Source organism: Lissotriton vulgaris, chromosome 1_1 (genome assembly GCF_964263255.1).
Source record: "Lissotriton vulgaris chromosome 1_1, aLisVul1.2, whole genome shotgun sequence".
Taxonomy (NCBI): domain Eukaryota; kingdom Metazoa; phylum Chordata; class Amphibia; order Caudata; family Salamandridae; genus Lissotriton; species Lissotriton vulgaris.
This window is the reverse complement of record NC_141685.1, coordinates 281915850-281923206: the sequence shown is the minus strand read 5'-3', so window position 1 is coordinate 281923206 and position 7357 is coordinate 281915850. Positions and strand designations below refer to the sequence as shown.

Here is a 7357-nt window from a genome sequence, read left to right as displayed (position 1 = left end):
GTCTAAAGTTCCTCTCCAAATCCTCCTCTCCCCCTTCCTTGCGTCTCGCGCCTCCACTAAAACATTAAGCAGTATATTTACATGGATAGAAATTGAGAGCGGCGTTAGCATTCTTGGTTTAATACCACGCTCCGCCCCTTTTGGAAATGCACGACCAAGGTATTTGCAACAATACTCTGCAGCCCTGTGTTTCCGCCTGCCGTGTCACAAATTACAACTGCCTAGCCCCAATGCAGGCACCCTTGGACATAGTGCAAAGGTGACTGCTATGGGGGAATGATTGCTTATGTGCAGAAAGAGATACCTTTTTGCACATAAACAATCATGCATGGCGTTTTTTTTTTTTTTATATGTGCTGCATAAAACAGCACACATAGAAACATCAAAAACGAGGTGATATAAAGCATTTCTGCTCATTACTCCATGTAAACACCAGGGGCCAGACTTACAAGAACTGGCGCATCTCTGCATATTAGCAGAGATGAGCCAGTTAATTTGTGTGACAGAAAAACTAACCTTGTGCCACCATGGATGCGCCGCATTTACAATGCGGTGCACCGTGGCGCAAGGATAGACAGATGTGTGATGCATCCTTTGTCGGAAAGGCAATGCATTGTTGGAGTCAAGTCGTAACCACGACACAACTCCAGCAATGGTCAGGAATGCCTATTCCCATCATGCTGCGTCACTCCTTACAATTGCTTCAAGCAGGCGCAAAGTTGTGACGCAGTTGTCTCTCCAGGCATAAATAAATGATTACAACAAGCTTAAATTTAAACAAAACAGACTTGCAGAGTGTAAAGTAGTGGGCCCTGGGCCCACTCCTTGAAGAAACAGTGACACTAGTGACATGGGTACTTACCTAACTGACCATAAGTTAGAGCACCTGGTACTTTTTAGGTTCCACCTGCACAGCTGTGCTTGTGAAATATATTGTTTATATTATAACCTTAAAAAGGGGCTTTCATCCCTAGCCTCTTTTTCCTGGCTTCTGTGCTTGCCACTTACTTTTCCTCCAATCTATGCGTTTTATCATTTTTCCTGCATTTACAAAGGCTTGTTCCTTGTCTGCTTCTCTTATCAGTTTCCGTGGCCAAAATACTTTTAACATCTGCTTTGGTGCCACTCTTTTTTCAGAAAGTCACCCTCTTTTCTGCTTTTTCGTCTTGGAACATATATATAGCATCTGGAGAAAGTGATTTGCCCAGAATCATAGGATGTTGCGCTGCCGAGACGCAAACAGGGATCACCAGCTCTCGAGTCAGCAGCTCTGGCCACTGCACCACATCCTCTCCACTCCCGTGTTACTTGTCAGGGAGGTCCTTTCTTTGTCCCTAGCGATGAGTGAAGAAAACAGCATTAAATTCATCACACAGTCCAAACAGATGCATTACCAATGCTTGTATTGACAGGGTCACCTGACTGGTGACGCCTGTGTTGTATGTGTGTGTTTGAAGACAATTCTGGTAGGGAGGGGCAGATAAATGACATGTCCAGCAGAACATCTGTCAGAAATTGGATTAATGGTGCATTCTACAATGCTTGTTTCATTATATATTGAAATGTCTGTGTCTACTGAGGGTCAAGACACTCAGGGGCATATTTACAAGCTCCTGTTAGCTGCCGGAAATTCACTTTTGGTGACGGTCCGGCTGCTCACACTGCAGGGCCATATGTACAAGGTCATTTAAAGCCACCCTACGTGGATTTTATCATGGCCTTGTGGATATGGACTGAGGCAATGCAGCTAAAGTTGCTGTGTTGCTTCACCCTGCAATAAGGAGGCGTGCCATGGGCATTACGGTGGTGTTCCCACGTGTCACCCATGGTATTGACTTACAAGAATTAATAAACCTGGGAATACGTCAAAAGGCTACACCTCCTAGGGGAGGTGTAAGTGAGATGCAAAGAGGAGAAATACCTTCATTTCTTCTCGCTTTTCCTTTTTCTATGTGTCCTGCATTCTGCAGCACACATAGAGGAAAAACGCCTCTCGTAATTGTTTTTGTGCAGGAAGGTGTCTATTCCTGCACAAAAACAGTCATCCCTGCAATGCAGGCACCCTTGCACCATGGTGCAAGGGTGCTTGCGTTAGCACATGGCAGCCCATTGTGCAGCAGCGCAGGGAAAAGGACAGGAATGCACGTATCTCCTAGATTACTGATTCTGCTGGTCATTTTCTTTTGACTCAGGGCAGCGCATTAAGATTTTTTGCGGCGCTGCCCTAAGCGCCAAAACCTCATAAATGAGGCCGTTAATTTGAAGAGCTTGGCCACATTTTATAGCTCATTGTCTAAAATTCCCCTCAAAATTCTCCTCTCCCCCTGCCTTGCGTCTCACGCCTCCACTAAAACATTAAGCGGCATATTTACATGGAAAGAAATTGAGAGCGGCGTTAGCATTCTTGGTTTAATGCCACGCTCCGCCACTTTTGGAAATGCACGACCAAGGTATTTGCAACAATACTCTGCAGCCCTGTGTTTCCGCCTGCCCTGCCACAAATTACAGCTGCCTAGCCCCAACGCAGGCACCCTTGGACATAGTGCAAAGGTGACTGCTATGGGGGAATGATTGCTTATGTGCAGAAAGGGATACCTTTCTGCACATAAACAATCATGCATGGTGTTTTGTTGTTTTTATATGTGCTGCATAAAACAGCACACATAGAAACATCAAAAACGAGGTGATATAAAGCATTTCTGCTCATTACTCCATGTAAAGACCAGGTGCCAGACTTACAAGAACTGGCGCATCTCTGCATATTAGCAGAGATGAGCCAGTTACTTTGCGTGACAGAAAAACTAACCTTGCGCCACCATGAATGCGCCGCATTTACAATGCGGTGCACCGTGGCGCAAGGATTGACAGATGTGTGACGCATCCTTTGTACGAAAGGCAATGCATTGTTGAAATCAAGTCGTAAGCATGACACAACTCCAGCAATGGTCAGGAATGCCTATTCCCATCATGCTGCGTCACTCCTTACACCTGCTTCAAGCAGGCACAACGTTGTGATGCAGTGGCGTCATAAAAGTGACTCAGTGAAATTTTGTAGATTTTACTGTGTCACTTTTACGAGGCTTCCTTGCGACGGAACGCCCACTCGGCATACATTACACCTTGGCGCATGTACGCCAGAGTGGTGTTTGGTTTGTTGATGACAGATCTCAAGCAGGGTGTGGTCGTAGTACTTATATTTGCATATTTTCTGTGCAATGCCATCAACTTCTGTTCTTTATTTTTCTAAGGTAAATTGTCAATTTTAACTTCTGTTAGTACTCTCAGATCTTTCACTCCTTCCCATTTTAATCAAAGTGAATATATAAATTATGACCATAATAAAAGTAGGTGTTACTTAGTCCTACGGCGTGAAATTACAACTTTGAACGTTAAGAGTTTAGCCCTTTACTATTTGTCTAGAAGGTTCTTCTTAAAGAGGAGCCACCTATTGATGGTTAATGAAAGATCTGGTTAAACTCATATGTACTTATGTAAACTGAAACGGATTGCTGAATAGTTATATCACATTAATTAAATGTTAATATACTCTTTTCATTAAGAAGTGGAGTATACATTGAATTTTGTTTTGTAGATATTGCTGACTATGTTAATGAATGGGAGATGTTGCCAGTTGATTTTGTAAACACAAACGAAAACAGCCAGTCTTCCTTGTTTGCCGAAATTGCACAATTTTACCTTATTTTGAAATCCTGGATTTTTTTAGTCCATGTAACCTCCATTCTAGATTTGCTGCTCAATAGAATGCTTTGTGAGAAGTTGTCTCTCCAGGCATCAATATATGATTACAACAAGCTTAAAGTTAAACAAAACAGACTTGTAGAGTGTAAAGTAGTGGGCCCTGGGCCCACTCGTTGAAGAAACAGTGACACTAGTGACATGGGTACTTATCTAACTGACCACAAGTTAGAGCACCTGGTAGTTTTTAGGTTCCACCTGCACAGCTGTGCTTGTGAAATCTATTGTTTATATTATAACCTTAAAAAGGGCCTTTCATCCCTAGCCTCTCTTTCCTGGCTTCTGTGCTTGCCACGTACTTTTCCTCCAATCTATTGGTTTTATCATGTTTCCTGCATTTACAAAGGCTTGTTCCTTGTCTGCTTCTCTTATCAGTTTCCGTGGCCAAAATACTTTTAACATCTGCTTTGGTGCCACTCTTTTTTCAGAAAGTCACCCTCTTTTCTGCTTTTTCGTCTTGGAACATATATATAGCATCTGGAGAAAGTGATTTGCCCAGAATCATAGGATGTTGCGCTGCCGAGACGCAAACAGGGATCACCAGCTCTCGAGTCAGCAGCTCTGGCCACTGCACCACATCCTCTCCACTCCCGTGTTACTTGTCAGGGAGGTCCTTCCTTTGTCCCTAGCGATGAGTGATGAAAACAGCATTAAATTCATCACACAGTCCAAACAGATGCATTACCAATGCTTGTATTGACAGGGTCACCTGACTGGTGACGCCTGTGTTGTATGTGTGTGTTTGAAGACAATTCTGCTAGGGAGGGGCAGATAAATGAAATGTCCAGCAGAACATCTGTCAGAAATTGGATTAATGGTGCATTCTACAACACTTGTTTCATTATATATTGAAATGTCTGTGTCTACTGAGGGTCAAGACACTCAGGGGCATATTTACAAGCTCCTGTTAGCTGCCGGAAATTCACTTTCGGTGACGGTCCGGCGGCTCACACTGCAGAGCCATACCTACAAGGTCATTTAAAGCCACCCTACGTGGATTTTATCATGGCCTAGTAGATATGGACTGAGGCAACGCAGCTAAAGTTGCTGTGTTGCTTCACCCTGCAATAAGAAGGCGTGCCAAGGGCATTATGGTGGGTGTTCCCACGTATCACCCATGGTATTGACTTACAAGAATTAATAAACCTGGGAATACGTCAAAAGGCTAAACCTTCTAGGGGAGGTGTAAGTGAGACGCAAAGAGGAGAAATACCTTAATTTCTTCTTGATTTTCCTTTTTCTATGTGTGCTGCATTCTTCAGCACACATAGAGGAAAAACGCCTCTCGTAATTGTTTTTGTGCAGGAAGGTGTCTCTTCCTGCACAAAAACAGTCATCCCTGCAATGCAGGCACCCTTGCACCATGGTGCAAGGGTGCTTGCGTTAGCACATGGCAGCCCATTGTGCAGCAGCGCGGGAAAAGGACAGGAATGCACGTATCTCCTAGGTTACTGATTCTGCCGATCCTTTTCTTTTCTCATAAATGAGGCCGTTAATTTGAAGAGCTTGGCCATATTTTATAGCTCATTGTCTAAAATTCCCCTCAAAATTCTCCTCTCCCCCGGCCTGCGTCTCGCGCCTCCAATAAAACATTAAGCGGCATATTTACATGGATAGAAATTGAGAGCGGCGTTAGCATTCTTGGTTTAATACCACGCTCTGCCACTTTTGGAAACGCACCACCAAGGTATTTGCAACAATACTCTGCAGCCCAGTGTTTCGGCCTGCCCTGCCACAAATTACAGCTGCCTAGCCCCAACGCAGGTACCCGTGGACATAGTGCAAAGGTGACTGCTATGGGGGAATGATTGCTTATGTGCAGAAAGGGATACCTTTCTGCACATAAACAATCATGCATGGTGTTTTGTTGTTTTTATATGTGCTGCATAAAACAGAACACATAGAAACATCAAAAACGAGGTGATATAAAGCATTTCTGCTCATTACTCCATGTAAAGACCAGGGGTGAGACTTACAAGAACTGGCGCATCTCTGCATATTAGCAGAGATGAGCCAGTTACTTTGCGTGACAGAAAAACTAACCTTGCGCCACCATGGATGCGCCGCATTTACAATGCAGTGCACCGTGGCGCAAGGATAGACAGATGTGTGATGCATCCTTTGTCGGAAAGGCAATGCATTGTTGAAATCAAGTCGTAAGCATGACACAACTCCAGCAATGGTCAGGAATGCCTATTCCCATCATGCTGAGTCACTCCTTACACCTGCTTCAAGCAGGCACAACGCTGTGATGCAGTGGCGTCATAAAAGTGACTCAGTGAAATTTTGTAGATTTTACTGTGTCACTTTTACGAGGCTTCCTTGCGACGGAACGCCCACTCGGCATACATTACACCTTGGCGCATGTACGCCAGAGTGGTGTTTGGTTTGTTGATGACAGATCTCAAGCAGGGTGTGGTCGTAGTACTTATATTTGCATATTTTCTGTGCAATGCCATCAACTTCTTTTCTTTATTTTTCTGAGGTAAATTGTCAATTTTAACTTCTGTTAGTACTTTCAGATCTTTCACTCCTTCCCATTTTAATCAAAGTGAATATATAAATTATGACCATAATAAAAGTAGGTGTTACTTAGTCCTACGGCGTGAAATTACAACTTTGAACGTTAAGAGTTTAGATCTTTACTATTTGTGTAGAAGGTTTCTCTTAAAGAGGAGTCACCTATTGATAGTTAATGAAAGATCTGGTTGAACTCATATGTACTTATCTAAACTGAAATGGATTGCTGAATAGTCAAATTGCATTAATTAAATGTTAATATATTCTTTTCATTAAGAAGCGGAGTATACATTGAATTTTGTTTTGTAGATATTGCTGACTATGTTAATGAATGGGAGATGTTGCCAGTTGATTTTGTAAACACAAACGAAAACAGCCAGTCTTGTCCTTGTTTGCCGATCTTGCACAATTTTACCTTTTTTTGAAAGCCTGGATTTTTTTTAGTCCATGTAACCTCCATTCTAGATTTGCTGCTCAATAGAATGGTTTGTGAGAAGTTGTCTCTCCAGGCATCAATAAATGATTACAACAAGCTTAAAGTTAAACAAAACAGACTTTCAGAGTGTAACGTAGTGGGCCCTGGGCCCAACCGTTGAAGAAACAGTGACACTAGAGACATGGGTACGTACCTAACTGACCACAAGTTAGAGCACCTGGTACTTTTTAGGTTCCACCTGCACAGCTGTGCTTGTGAAATCTATTGTTTATATTATAACCTTAAAAAGGGCCTTTCATCCCTAGCCTCTCTTTCCTGGCTTCTGTGCTTGCCACGTACTTTTCCTCCAATCTATTGGTTTTATCATGTTTCCTGCATTTACAAAGGCTTGTTCCTTGTCTGCTTCTCTTATCAGTTTCCGTGGCCAAAATACTTTTAACATCTGCTTTGGTGCCACTCTTTTTTCAGAAAGTCACCCTCTTTTCTGCTTTTTCGTCTTGGAACATATATATAGCATCTGGAGAAAGTGATTTGCCCAGAATCATAGGATGTTGCGCTGCCGAGACGCAAACAGGGATCACCAGCTCTCGAGTCAGCAGCTCTGGCCACTGCACCACATCCTCTCCACTCCCGTGTTACTTGTCA

The 7357-nt window shown here is 43.1% G+C and overlaps 1 pseudogene; it reads left to right on the top strand.

Moving 5' to 3' along the window:
- The first annotated feature begins 3391 nt into the window (after positions 1 to 3391).
- Positions 3392 to 3446, top strand: LOC147747052 (U7 small nuclear RNA; annotated as a pseudogene).
- The last annotated feature ends 3911 nt before the right edge of the window (positions 3447 to 7357 follow it).